Genomic DNA, 14671 nt, shown 5'->3' on the forward strand with positions numbered 1-14671 from the left:
ATAAAAAATTCATCTGGTGTATCTCCTACAACCATTGCAGCCGATGAAATGACATCTCTTTGAGGCATTCTATCAAATAATGCACACCTTTTCTATATTTCCATGTTTTGTGCATATGTCTGCAAGAGCATTTCCAACTGTAATATATGATAAAAATCCCTCTTCCACTCTGTTTTTTTCCCAAAATCCCATTTTGACACGGGCAGGGAGGATAACAAAAAATATTGTTCAAAGTGGCTTTACACCTACCAAATGCATTTTCTTGAAAGTTTTAGCAGCCTTTTTAATAAATCCATTTTGTGCATACCCCACTATCATAGAATTCAATGAGATAGCATCTCTTTCAGGCATTCTATCAAATAGTTCATGAGCCTTGTCTATTATTCCAAATGAAATCTCTGTTTCAATTATGTTTCCATGGATTTACATGCCTTGTTCCAAAGTTCTCACTTTGGCACAAGTAGGGAGGACGCTAAAAAAGGTTATGGCATTTGGCTTTAGACCTAGCGATTGTGAAACCCTTTTCAGCAAATCCATTTGGGTATATCCTGCTATAATTGCAGTCCATGTGATCACATTTTTTTGAAACATATTGTCAAACAGTTCAAATGCATTATCTATTTTTTCCATTTTGTATAAATGCCTATCAGTGTAGTTGTAACTATGTTTTCATGAATATCCATCTGAAAAGTTAGATTAGTTGATGGCAGAAACTTCTTGGCAGAATTTACTTTTCACAATAATGATTACGTTAACACGCATGTTGTTCAACACTACATCAATGAACCAGAGCTACAAAAATTGCTCTCACATTATTTCACCAATACCTAGATTAAAGCTTTTGAGCTCTGTCCCCTTCTCCTAAAATGTACCCACCACGCTAAGATGAGTTACTAATCCATTCAAGATGTTATAGGCCTCATGTCAAAATCTCCAGATTTAGTTTTTTAGACTCAAGAATGCCATCACATTAACTCAGATTGCTAGTTTCTCAACTGTATGATGAAGTAGAGCACAATAAAAATTTAATGAGGATTTTTCATTTTAGAGATAATGTTTACCTATTTACCCTCTTCAACAAGTGGGAATGCATTTGGAGAAAAATTATAGTAAGATTGAACAAAGATTGAATAAGATTATAGAGTAGGGCTATCTTTGTTTGCACAACATTAACAGAGCAAGGGAATTGTGTCTTCATCAAATATGCCATTAACCTTCCAAATCTATGTACACACTTTTCTCATTTGATTAATTTTCAGATTTTTTTTATACTTGGAGTTTAATTTTTGCGCTTGATTCCTATACTCCTTAGGAAACAAATCTGTATCTTACATGTTCATGAATATCCATACCCTATTACATAGCTCCCATTTTGGGACAAGTAGAAGCAACCAATTTCACAATTTTAAATCCCCCAAAAAAATTAGAAACAGAGCCTTGATATTTTTGCCATCTTCAAAGTTGAAGTCAAAATTATTGACATGACTAACCTGAAGAGACGAGCTCTACTAATATGGTGACAAGGTGTGGTTTTTCCAAACCTGGCAAAAGTGAAAAGCTAGATGCCTTAAAGATTTTCCATCGCAATTTTCTTCCACATTTTCCCTATTCATCACGCCTTAAATGTCTTTTGTGTATAGGGGAGGGTTCAGTTATTTTAATTTGAGTATAATTTCTTCTATATTTTGAACTTTAATGCAAAAGAATCTGTTTGTGGAAATGGAGCGCTTTAAAAAAAATAAAATTGTTTCAAAATTTGTTTTAATTAATTTAAATTATTTTCTATTTAATTTTCAAAATGTAACAAGTGGCTAGTACTTGCCATTGTTTAATATAAATATTTATTATCAATAACATATAATTATACATAAGATTTATGAGTTGAAAAGAATTTAAACAAATGTTAGTTAATTTTTTTTTTAAATTATTGAATAATGATTCAAATGAATAATTATCTTAAATAAAATATTTTGAACTATATAATTAAGTATATAAATATTTATAAGTTATAGCATTTAAATTTTATTTGAATTTATTGATGTGAGTTTTGAGAGTAATTTAAACTAATCTTAGAAAAATTTAAAAGAAAAAATATTCAATAGTGATCTAAATTAATAATTATCTCAGATAAAATGATTTGAACTATTTAATTAGCCATATAGAAATATAAACAATCATAACTATAGCAATATAATTTTAACTAATTATTGACTATGGTATAATGTCGTAAAGAATAGAAAATAGAGACTTCTAGATGAAATGGAGAAAATAAAAAAGAAAATATAGTACAAATAAAATCTAATTAAAATATTAATAAAAATGTGACGAATCATTTGTAAAAAAAACATTAAATTTATTTTTTCAATTGTTAGTTTTCTTATAATTTTAGAGTATGAAATAACAAGTATGAAAAACCTAAAATAAATAGAAATATTATTTTATATATTTATAAATAAATTAGAAAGATTTTATGTATCCAAAAAGTAAAAAATATTCTAAATATATCTAGATAGTTGGAGAAGACAAGGTTGAAACACTAGGTAATGATGGGACTCACAGCCAAATAGGTTGGGTAGATACACCTACACCTCTAGCACAAGGTTAAGGTGCAACTAAAATCATAGAGGCAGAAAAGTACAAGTCTAAAGAGACAAGTTTGACACCCAAGCTGAAGGAGTTAGTAGCAATAAAAGCACTGGTGACATTAGCAGAATCTGGTACTCCTTCTAGTCAAACTCTTCAGAAGTCGAGCATAGATGCTATACCATTACAATTCTTGGTGTTGAGTCCTAGCTCGCCTAGGGCACAAGAGGAAATTACTTATAGAGATATTAGCCTAGACGAAGAGATTGCACTGTCAAAATTTGATTTTGCAGCAATAACAATTGAGCAGATGGGTATACTACAGGAAGCCCTAGAAAAGAAGAAACATCAAGAACTACTTAAAAGGGAGCATAGGAAGAAGTAAGCTTTGATTGAGATCAAAAGAACTTTCTTAGATGCAGTCAGTCTGCCTAGTCCAAATGAAACAAAGCCTATCATTGAACAATTGACAAATATAGTGGAAAGAGTAAGTGACACAAACCTAGATACTAATGTCAAACTATTAGAATGGTCTGAAAAGAAGTTTCAAAACAAGGTGAATAAGAAGATATTTAGTGATATTGCACTAATAAAGGTTATGTTGACAACTAAGATAGATGGTGTGAAGAAGGTACTAAAGAACATTTTCTCTTTGTACACCAAATAAAAAATAGAGACTTCTAGATGAAATGGAGAAAATAAAAAAGAAAATATAGTACAAATAAAATCTAATTAAAATATTAATAAAAATGTGACGAATCATTTGTAAAAAAAACATTAAATTTATTTTTTCAATTGTTAGTTTTCTTATAATTTTAGAGTATGAAATAACAAGTATGAAAAACCTAAAATAAATAGAAATATTATTTTATATATTTATAAATAAATTAGAAAGATTTTATGTATCCAAAAAGTAAAAAATATTCTAAATATATCTAGATAGTTGGAGAAGACAAGGTTGAAACACTAGGTAATGATGGGACTCACAGCCAAATAGGTTGGGTAGATACACCTACACCTCTAGCACAAGGTTAAGGTGCAACTAAAATCATAGAGGCAGAAAAGGACAAGTCTAAAGAGACAAGTTTGACACCCAAGCTGAAGGAGTTAGTAGCAATAAAAGCACTGGTGACATTAGCAGAATCTGGTACTCCTTCTAGTCAAACTCTTCAGAAGTCGAGCATAGATGCTATACCATTACAATTCTTGGTGTTGAGTCCTAGCTCGCCTAGGGCACAAGAGGAAATTAGTTATAGAGATATTAGCCTAGACGAAGAGATTGTACTGTCAAAATTTGATTTTGCAGCAATAACAATTGAGTAGATGGGTATACTACAGGAAGCCCTAGAAAAGAAGAAACATCAAGAACTGCTTAAAAGGGAGCATAGGAAGAAGTAAGCTTTGATTGAGATCAAAAGAACTTTCTTAGATGCAGTCAATCTGCCTAGTCCAAATGAAACAAAGCCTCTCATTGAACAATTGACAAATATAGTGGAAAGAGTAAGTGACACAAACCTAGATACTAATGTCAAACTATTAGAATGGTCTTAAAAGAAGTTTCAAAACAAGGTGAATAAGAAGATATCTAGTGATATTGCACTAATAAAGGTTATGTTGACAACTAAGATAGATGGTGTGAAGAAGGTACTAAAGAACATTTTCTCTTTGTACACCAAACTGTGTAATCTTACTATAATGTCCCCTTTTAGGACATTAATTGAATTTTCTTCAACATTTAAAGAATTCATTCGATTTTCCTCTGGTTTGCTTCTTTATTCCCAAAAGCTTTCATGATAATTCATATATGTTGTCCTTTTACGATTGATGTTCTCATATATATATATATATATATATATATATATATCCAACACTTCATAGGGTTGTGTCTTTTCATTAATATTAATATATTTAATAAGGTAGTTATTATATTATTATAATAGTTATATATAATTATATATTAATAATATATATTAATATTAATAATATATATTAATATTAATAATATATATTAATATTAATAATATATGATTATATATTACAATAATAATATATGACTATATATTATATATTATTATACTATATATGATTATATGTTATATATGAATCATAATTAAATATTACTTTAATATATAGCAAAGATATAATATCATATAACAAGGTGGACTTATACTTGTACTTATAAATCACAAAACCTTACTAGAATTTGATCACCTTTAGTCATGTGACTACAAATTTTAGTCTCGTGACTAAATTTTTTAGTCACATAGTCATTTATTTGCCAAAATTCTACTAGTGCACTATGGTTGTTTTTGGTCTAGGGACTATTGGAATGGTTGCAATTCACTTACTCTTCTTACACTTGATCTCAATATCTTCATCCAACGAGAAATAAAAAGGATTCCATTTACATATTTTGTAGCTATTTCATATGTTTTTTTTTTGACTTGTACAATTGTAGGTTGCAGAAGGTGTAAGTATCAGAGGTGCATCTAGAATCATTGATGTCGATTTGAAGCCTGAAAAGTTTGACATTGGTACAGTGATGGATTTGAACACCTTTCATGTGAATTTTGATAAAAATAGATTATTTTTATTACATCATTGGAGAACCAATCTATGGACTAACTTATAGTCAAATTCATGACAAATTCTATAGCTTACGTGTTGTTAACTCCCAAGCTATACCCTCTACCTTATAGTTGAGATTGTAGTTTTAGTAACTTATATTTATAATTATTAATTATCTAGAGGAGAACTAGTAGTAACCAAATTCGTTACCTGATGAGATCTATTGATGGTAATGAGTTCTGATGGATACCGCAATTTCTCTTAGAGCCTTGGAGAGGCAATTAGCTTTCCATAGGAGGATCCTAGGGCAGCGGTTGAAGGAATTATTCAACATGCCAAATTTTGGGGGGATGGAAGTCATCAAGGGTATCCCTGTTGAAGCCTTCCTTTTCTCTTGATATTGCTGGGATGACCAACTAAGAGCACAAGACTTATGTGGAAATCCTTTTGGGGAAAAAATCACAGAGAATGATTGTGTGGATCTTCTGTTTGAATCCAACCACAACAAAAATAGAATGTTCTTACAATATTTGTATGCCCCAACCAATTGGAGACACCAATTCCCACTTATAGAATTCACAGGCACCAACCTAGCTCCTACACCAATACCCACTTCTAAAATTCATAGGTACCAACCTACTGGAGACAATGATATTTAAAAGTGAGCTCCAACTTAGGAAGAGACACCAACTTTTTCTTTTAGGAGACACCAACATTTTATGCAAAAGTTTACCTTGTAGAAGTTGCCTCTTCAATGCATTATGGACATATTTTTCTACACTCCATTCTTAACAAAATCTCAGCTCCAACTTAGGAAGAGACACCAACTTGTTCTTTTAGGAGACACCAACATTATCTGCAAAAGTTTACCTTCTAGAGGTTGCCTCTTTCTACAATCCATGCTTAACAAAATCTCCTCTACTTTGATTCAAATGATAAATAATTTCTCACTCTATACTTCCAAAGTAACTTCACTATTCTATACCCTAGTTGGTGACAAAATTAATTGCATAAAACACATGAGTCAATGCTTCAATAGTAAATCATAATAACAAAATTCCTTGGATGGGCCTCTCGTTACACCTCTTTCAAAATAATAAAATTCCATGAATTGGCATTCAACCACCTCTTTCAAAATGATAGGATTTCACAAATTGGCTTGCAATTAAAGCCAATATAATAAATAATATCTTAAACTTTGACATCCACAACCATTTAGAGATGCTAAATTTCCATAGTTCATGTTAATATGCTTGAAGTATCTTGCACTAAACTATGTTTATCCTCTCTTTTGCACTATCATGATGATGGATCACAGAGTATGATCCAAGACAAAGATTCAAAAATATAAATATAGTTAAAGTCAAGAAGCCTTCCAACATATCAATAACCTTTGTCATTAATAACAATATTTCCAACAACCTCGCTATGATATCAATGACCATATTTACAACAATCTTCCTACTTGAACAAAGTACACTTTGAAACCAAGAACACATCTCCAATAGTTACATCTGAGATGTGTAGTTAGACTTGAGGAATCTCATAATTTTATTGAAACAAATTGAATAAACGGTGAGTGATATAAATATGATTAAACCAATCCACAATTAAGAGTGATTCCAAGAAAGTGTAGTCATGGTTGACAATTGCATTGTGGTAATAATTGTAAAATGGTATAAGGCATGCACGAAGTATTGTAGCTTTGGTTCTATCTTTGAATCCTTATAAACACTAATGTCGTGGAGTTTCTCACAAAATTTAATTAGATCATTTTACAATGTCATGTTCAACAGTAGTACCTTTTAAAATTAGTCTTTAATTTTTAGAGCAATTTATTCTAATGTTTTTGGTTTAACAATTAGTTTTCATTAATATTTTTTTGAATCTCTAGATAATATGTATTATATCACCTCATTTGTGACATTTTTGCAGTCTTCAAGGTAGAGCACAGGTGCAACAGATGCTACACTATGTTGTAGTTGTAGAAGGGCCATCAAAAGAAGCAAACAATAGACAAAAATTTAAGTAAATTGTAATATCCTCTATTGTTTTGTGTTTTTCTTCTACCATGAAGTATGCTTAGTGCCCTATACTTACTTGATAGAAAATATATTAATTTTAATATATATTATCTTTATTTAAGTAATTTTTTGTTATTCATTTGCATGTTCCCATTCATTGCTTGTGAAATATTTAGTTGTGAGATTGATGTTATACTGAAGACTCTTGTAGAGGATGAGGAGGTTGGTTTATCTTTGTGTTTTTGGATACATTCTCTTACGATCTTGTTGCTACACAATATGAGAAAGATGACATGGTTTAGATCAAATATTTCATTATTATATTATAATACTATTTGAACTTTGAAGAAGTGACAAAGGATCTATGAAATCAAATGTCAAAGTTATTTAAAAATATTTAACATAAAATTTTATATTTTAGCTCTTCCCTTATATTTTTTTTTTGCAAAATAATATAGGTAGTTTTAACTATGAAAAAATGTTGATGCCATGCTTAAGTGATTTCTCCTATGAGAAGATTTTTCCTATAGTTTGTTGTTATTTCCTGATTATAGAATGTCATTGTGAGATACTAAATAACTTATTAGTTAGGTTTAAAATTTGATCTTGGCTATCTTATGAATATGATTATTCATGTTATAGGAATTAGCCTATGCTTCTTTCCCAAATAATCCAAAGAAGAAAAGTATTTCAATAATATTTTAAACAATGTGCAGAGCACATGTTTGCCCAAGCTAGTCTTTACTTGCAAACCTTAATGCAACACAAAATATGCACTCAATGTTAGCACTTGATATTACCCTCACAAAAATGGTTAATAGAGATAAGATATACATGCTTTATGGCTTACCATTTTCTCAGTTGATAAGAAATCATAATTAACTCATAACTAACTCTTCACCTTACAATTTTCATCATACCACAAGTTTGCCAAAAAAGTTTTTGCAACCCTCTTTCTTCTGCAACATCTTTTGCATGTGCCTAATGCATTGTGTCTTATAGGAATTAGAAAAGTAATATAAGCATGACCATCCTCCTTATTGATATTTTCATCTATCGAGGCATCATTTATCTCATGAAATTGTGGCTTAAGAGTGGCATTGAAAATGTCCTTGTTTTCCTAATCTTGGAAGCTATTTTATTTTGCATTTGGGGGTCATGTCTATTATGTGGCTTCCTAGAGCCAAGTCCAACTAATTGCAAAATTTTGAGTAAGATTAACATAGGAAAAGCCTAGGACCACAAATAGAGAACAACTAAACCTAAAAGTTGGAACACAACAACCTAAATGACAAAAAAAATAGGTCTCACAAGCAGAGAGACAAGTAACAATGAAAAAAAACTAAAAATGCTTTTGGCTAGAGCATGGAACCCAAAGAAGCCCACAAGTTTTGAGGAACAAAAAAGGCTAACAATAGACTCTCGAGTGGTTCTGAAACTCATCAACATCCAAGGCATCTAGATACAGGGAGGGTAGGGATTCAAAGTTGTTACAAACTCAGTCAAAGCACTCTCAAGGACATCTACAAGTTTTATCTTTGACCTTACAAGGGGATTCTTTTCTCACATCAACCTTAACAAAGTAGACTCCACAATTAGATTGCCAGGGGAAGTTTTACTACTTGTTTGAACTTTTCCATCATTTAGAAATGAAAATTGCCTGAAACTCCAACAAAGGGTTTTGTTGGTATTGTATAGTAGTAAATTTAGTAGTGTTATAAATGAGTGGATATTAACTACTATTAGTCATGTGACTGATTTTAGGCACATATATACAAATTTTAGAGGTTTGTTTAGTCACATATTGTCATTTTTTAACTAATGCTCATAATACCACAATATTCACCTCAGTCCTATATAAGAAATTGGAAAGCACCAAAAGATAATTGATCAAAACCTATAGGTTACACCAAGAAAATCACAATATTCACCTCAGTCCTATACAATCAATTGGAAAGCTCTAGCAAATAACTGATCAAACCTCATCATAGAATTATGTGAATGCATCAAAATGGTTGGGAATAAAAATTGTGACCAAATAATAAACATAACATCATCGTAGATCAAACACCTCCCAAGCCTTTGGTATACATACCTAAACTGGTCAATGTACCAAGTTAAACGCAACAACAAAACATAAATAAATCATTAATCTCATCAAGTATTTAACATGTGTAGTTTAATAGTTCATTTGGTTTGAAATCATAAAAGTTCAACTTATAAACGGGTTCAAGTTTTCATTTTCAAAGTGTCATATTTGATACAGTTTTCGAGTTCACAAATATTTCAAATGACTCAAGAGTCCACTAAAATCACCTTAGTATAAAACCCATTTTCATATAAAATGAACTACCATTTAAACAAAATCTGAATTTCATTAAAATTCTCTTAATTAAAAAAAATTGAAATTACAATTATCAATTATATTTATATATAGTAATAATAAACCAATTTAAAAAAATCTTTAATTAAACATTATTAAGATCTAGTAAAAATTATTAAATCATTAATAAACAATAATTATTAAATTATTAATATAGAATAATACTAATTAAATATTAATAATATTAATAAAAAAATAATTTTTTAAAAGCTCGATGGGCTATCATGCATAGCATGAGGTTGTAAGGCAGCGCTCACTGCTACTTACAACATTCGTAGTTGCCACAGTAATGTGAGTTGCTGCTTGCAACACTCATGGCTACCACAATAGCATGAGCTGCTACTTGCAACACTCATGACTACCACAATAGTATGAGGTGTTGCTTGCAACACTCATGTCTATTGTGTGCAGCATAAGGCACGCTGCGGTGGCCAGGAGGTAGGAAAAAAGGGGGGTTAGGGTACATGGCTCGATTCCCAAACACCCCAAACAAATATTTTTTAAAATATATTTTAAAAAACAATAAATAATAAAAAAATTATACTCTTCTCTGTGAAATGGCGAAAACAACAAAATTCCAATTAAAAAGTAGATGCCCCAAATCGAACTTCAATGCATACCTATGAAAGACAAGCTTGCAGCCTCCTCTAATGACCCATAATAAATTTGATGCCCTTTCATAGTGAGCTTATGAACAAGGCCATGCTCGAGATGAGTATAAGAGTAAATTTGAGACTTTTGTTCAGCAACACACCAGATGAAACAAGGAGATTCATGATAATCTGTTCCACAAAAAAGAAGATGGATGGCAGACGGTGCATAAAAGGAAAAAAAGATCACAATTCAGGCATGATCAAAATGGAATGGAAGGAAATATTCAAAAATAGAAAAACTTTTACAATAAGACATGATATGTGACGGGTCCTGAGGCTAAATCAAACCCTAAACTGGAAATGTCCAAAAAGCCTCAAACAATTTTAGAGCCCAATGCAATCCCCTTGGGAAGAACCTAGGAAATCGGATCTAAAATCAAAAACCCCTTGGCACTGTCGAAGGAAAATTATGAGCGCAATTCATGGTTTAGAACCCCTTCTAAGAAGAAAGCAGTATACATCCTACCACATCGAAAAGGATATCAAATTGCTTTTAAATAGAATAAGGAAAGGCAATCAAAGCCTAATTTCATGCAGAGGAATAAAAAAAGTGAAGAAATCAACATCAACAATTCCTACAGTGAAGGGCGATGGAAGGGTTGTGAAAACAAGGGTATCTATATGTATTGGAATGGTCCGTCTAGGAAAAGAACCAAGTTGGTGTGTATTATCACAAAGATTTGGGGCAACAAGGTAAGTAGCTTCAATTTGTTCGCTAAAAATGTCTGGTTTATTTTATGCTGAAATTCACAGAATAAAGAGGAAATATTGAAATCCAATCATGTTTTCTACAAGGGCCATGTTGTGGTGTCCACAACACACGCCCCATTCCTCACTAGGAATGGGGACCCCGTATTTTTTTCAACTCCTAGACTCATAGTTTGGGAGTCAGCAGAAGAAGAGTTTTATTAGACCTTAGAATTTTAGAGTCAAATAGTTGAAGAAATCACAAAAAAAATTGAGAAATTGAAAAACACAAAAAATTAAAAAATTTTGAAAGACACAAAAAATTAAAATTTTTGAAAAAAATAACAAAAAAACAAAAAATTTAAAAATTTTAAAAAATAAAATAAAAAATTAAAGATTTTGTGCCACGCGCGCCTCTCATGGAGGTGCGTGCGCGCATGCCTCTCATGGAGGCGCCACGCGTGCCTCCCATGGGGGGCATCGCGTGCACATCCTCCATGGGGGCGCTACGCATGCACCCTCCATGAAGGTGTGTTGTGCGTGCCCTCCATGAAGGCGTGTTGTGCGTGCCCTCCATGAAGGCACACTGCACGTGCATCTTGGTGTGCGCTCCGAAAGCACCATGTGCCCTTGCCAAGCTGCCCTTTCACCTCCAATTTTGTTTGAATAGCCATAAGAGGGGTTTAAAATATATCGTTTAAGTATAAGTTGACGTATATTCCTTATACTTAAGATATATTTTAATATATGCAATGAATCTTTTGAGATAGGTTTCAGACCTCCCCGAGATAAGGTAAAGATTTTAGGAAATTTTAGGGCTTCAGAAATCCAAACTTAGCCAAATTTCAAGGCTTCAGGATTTCAGACTTAGCTAGCCTTATACTTAAGATATATTTTAATATATGTGACGAATCTTTTGAGATAGGTTTCAGACCTCCCCGAGATAAAGTAAAGATTTTAGGAAATTTTAGGGCTTCAGAATTCCAAACTTAGCCAAATTTTAGGGCTTCAGGATTTCAAACTTAGCCAGATTTTAGGATTCACCTCTAGTTTTGTTTGAGTAGCTAGTGCATCTTTACTATGCATTGTTAACTCTATGGACTAATGTTTGCTTCTTTTGTAGGTAAAAATGGCATCCTCAACTTGTTAAGGTCATAACTTTTGACTTGGGCCTCAGAATTCAGAACCACTTACACCGTTGGAAAGAAGAATTGAAGATCTAATTTCACTCCCTAAAATAGTGAGCCTTCGGTTGTCCAATTTTAGGGACTGACAAAGGTTCCAACATGAAATTTTGAGCAAAAGACCTCCAAAAAGGTCATTTAAAAATGCCTAAGAAAATTTGCGAAAAAATATGAAAAAGTTTCAAATATTTGATCGTATTGGATAATCTAGATCACTTCGTTTCTTTCTAGGAAGGATTGTACAAGTGGAAAGAAGACAAAGGTTAAAGATACAGAGGTTGGACACATAAAGAAAATTAGGTTTCTCATCTTATGCAGCTATTGGGGACAAGATTCAATGCAGGTGCCTTGAGATTTTCGATTGAAGAAGCAGAGGGAGTGCAAGTTTATGAAAGTAATTGGCTATAAAGAGGGTGTAAATCATCATAAAGGGTCATGGAGTGTATACAAAAAGTGATCTAAAACCTCAATTGAGCTCTGCAGCTCCGCAGGTATGCAGGTTCGCAGGTTTGCATTCTCATGTAGCTCTGCAATTCAGAGGTGCACCAATAGTTAACTGCCAGTTCCAAAAATAACACTTTCCATGCAATGGGAGCGTATTTTGACAGCAAGTTAACTCCAACACACATCTAGTGAAGGGCCAGCTTCTATTTTTGGTGTCTCCATGCACTTCCACTTTAACTGATGGCTTCCTCCTACTTTCTCTCTCATGCTTTCATTATTTTTGACATGTGAAGGGCTCATGCATCCAATTAATGAATAAAATATGGATGGAGTCCCTCTAAGCACCAGTTAGATTACCAGTTTGTATATATTTAGTTTGTTTTAATATTTTAAAAGCATTTTATTGCATCAAGATATCTCTCACTCTCAACACAAATTGAGGAGACGATTTCTTATAAATACCCCATTGTAAAATGTAAAAAAGGCCACTGTTGTTATGCAATAAAGTTATGCTTTTGGTGCTAGCATTCAGAGTGTAGTTATTCTTTCCTGAATGTTCATTGTTTTGTGGATTTTATTCATGAGATTGTGATTGAGGCAAAGGCTTATTGCGTTGTTTCTGGTTGTGCAATCTTTTAGTTCTAGTATTTGCTACAGATATATGAATTTCGTTGACGTAACGAGCTTGAGAAGAGAACACCCAATTGTGTCTACATAGCTTTTTGTCTCACATGAGTGCACTTTTTGTGGCCTTGTGATTTGATGAAGAGTGAAACATCATTTGATTTGTTAAAGATTCTCACCGACGATTGCATCAGTGGATTCTAGGAAGCACTGCTCCTATTTTCATTAGTTTCCTACCTATTTCTTTGAAGGTTTAACTTGCATCATGTTGTGTTCTATAGCTTATGTCCATTTAGGAATTTCAATTTCAAGTTATTTGATTTCATGTTATTTGCTTTCAGTTTCATTATTTGCTTTGCTAAACCCTTGTTAGAATAGGACCTCATAGTAGCTACATTGTTAGAATTGCATTAATTGAAAAAATAGAAAATACAAAAATATTGTTCTTTTGGTGTGATATTTTGAGACAACGAATAGATTTTACTTTGATTCCAAGACAAAAGAGTTTTTTTTTTAGAACCAGAAAAGGCCTTCTCGTGAACACTAACATTTATCTTCTACTAAGCGAATTTTGGTACATTGCAAGACAAATACTAAACCTTGGAGTGGATCCTTAAAAAGATTTGCTTTTCAAGAGAGGAATTACACTTTGGATTCCTACCATTGACCTTGTGCAAAATGAACGCCCAATAGAAGTGGCGCTAGAAGGAGGGCCTGATACAAAGAACCTACTATTGGAAACAAGAAAGATTTGATAAATTTTCGAAAGTTTTGCACCCTTACAATAATTTGCACTCCATAAAAGTTCAGAAATCAATTCTAAAATTTTCAAAAATTTAGGTCCGCAGGTACGCAGGTCTGCAGCTCCATGGATCCGTAGGTCCACAGCTCTGCAAGTCTGCAGATCCGCAGATCCGCAAAATTTTTGTGGTGCACTATTTTGAGAAAGTGTGTTTCTCCAGAGGTACACTTTTCCAAAATAAACACAAGTTCCTACAACTCAGTCACTTTCATAAGCATCATGATGATAAAGGGATACTAAGAACTCAACCCATTCACATTACACATTTCATCATCATCATTTGCTTTACATTCCACTTCACACATTTCCATCATTATACACCATGTCTTTCTTTAATGCCCAAAGTTCACCTTTGAACCTAATTGGACCATTACATGACTTGCCCAAAAATCCTAAAACTTTTTGTCCACGGTTCATCTATGGAGAATCATGAACAGTAGAAGATCATGTCAAAATCTTTAAAGAGATTTGTAATCGAAACCAGATTCAACATATGGATGTGGTATGCCACCTTTTTCCTTACACTTTGGGAGAAATGGCGTTCAATTGGTACCTCAATCTGCCACTAGCATCAATAATGGATTGGAACTCCTTTGAGAGCAAGTTTTTGGAACAATTCAAGATATATGTTGATCCAGCTCTTCTATATCATCAATTCATTTCAATTAAGAGGGATCCCCATGAGACTATTTCACAGTTTAATCATCGCTTCTACAAGA

The 14671-nt window shown here is 32.5% G+C and overlaps 1 pseudogene; it reads left to right on the forward strand.

Annotated features, from left to right (window-relative positions):
• The window catches only part of LOC149552284 (alcohol dehydrogenase-like 7), a 66819-nt pseudogene that overhangs the window by 7991 nt on the left and 44157 nt on the right, over positions 1–14671 (forward strand).

Source organism: Cupressus sempervirens, chromosome 6 (genome assembly GCF_028749045.1).
Source record: "Cupressus sempervirens isolate cs-2001-9-10 chromosome 6, ASM2874904v1, whole genome shotgun sequence".
In the NCBI taxonomy this organism is placed as follows: Eukaryota; Viridiplantae; Streptophyta; class Pinopsida; order Cupressales; family Cupressaceae; genus Cupressus; species Cupressus sempervirens.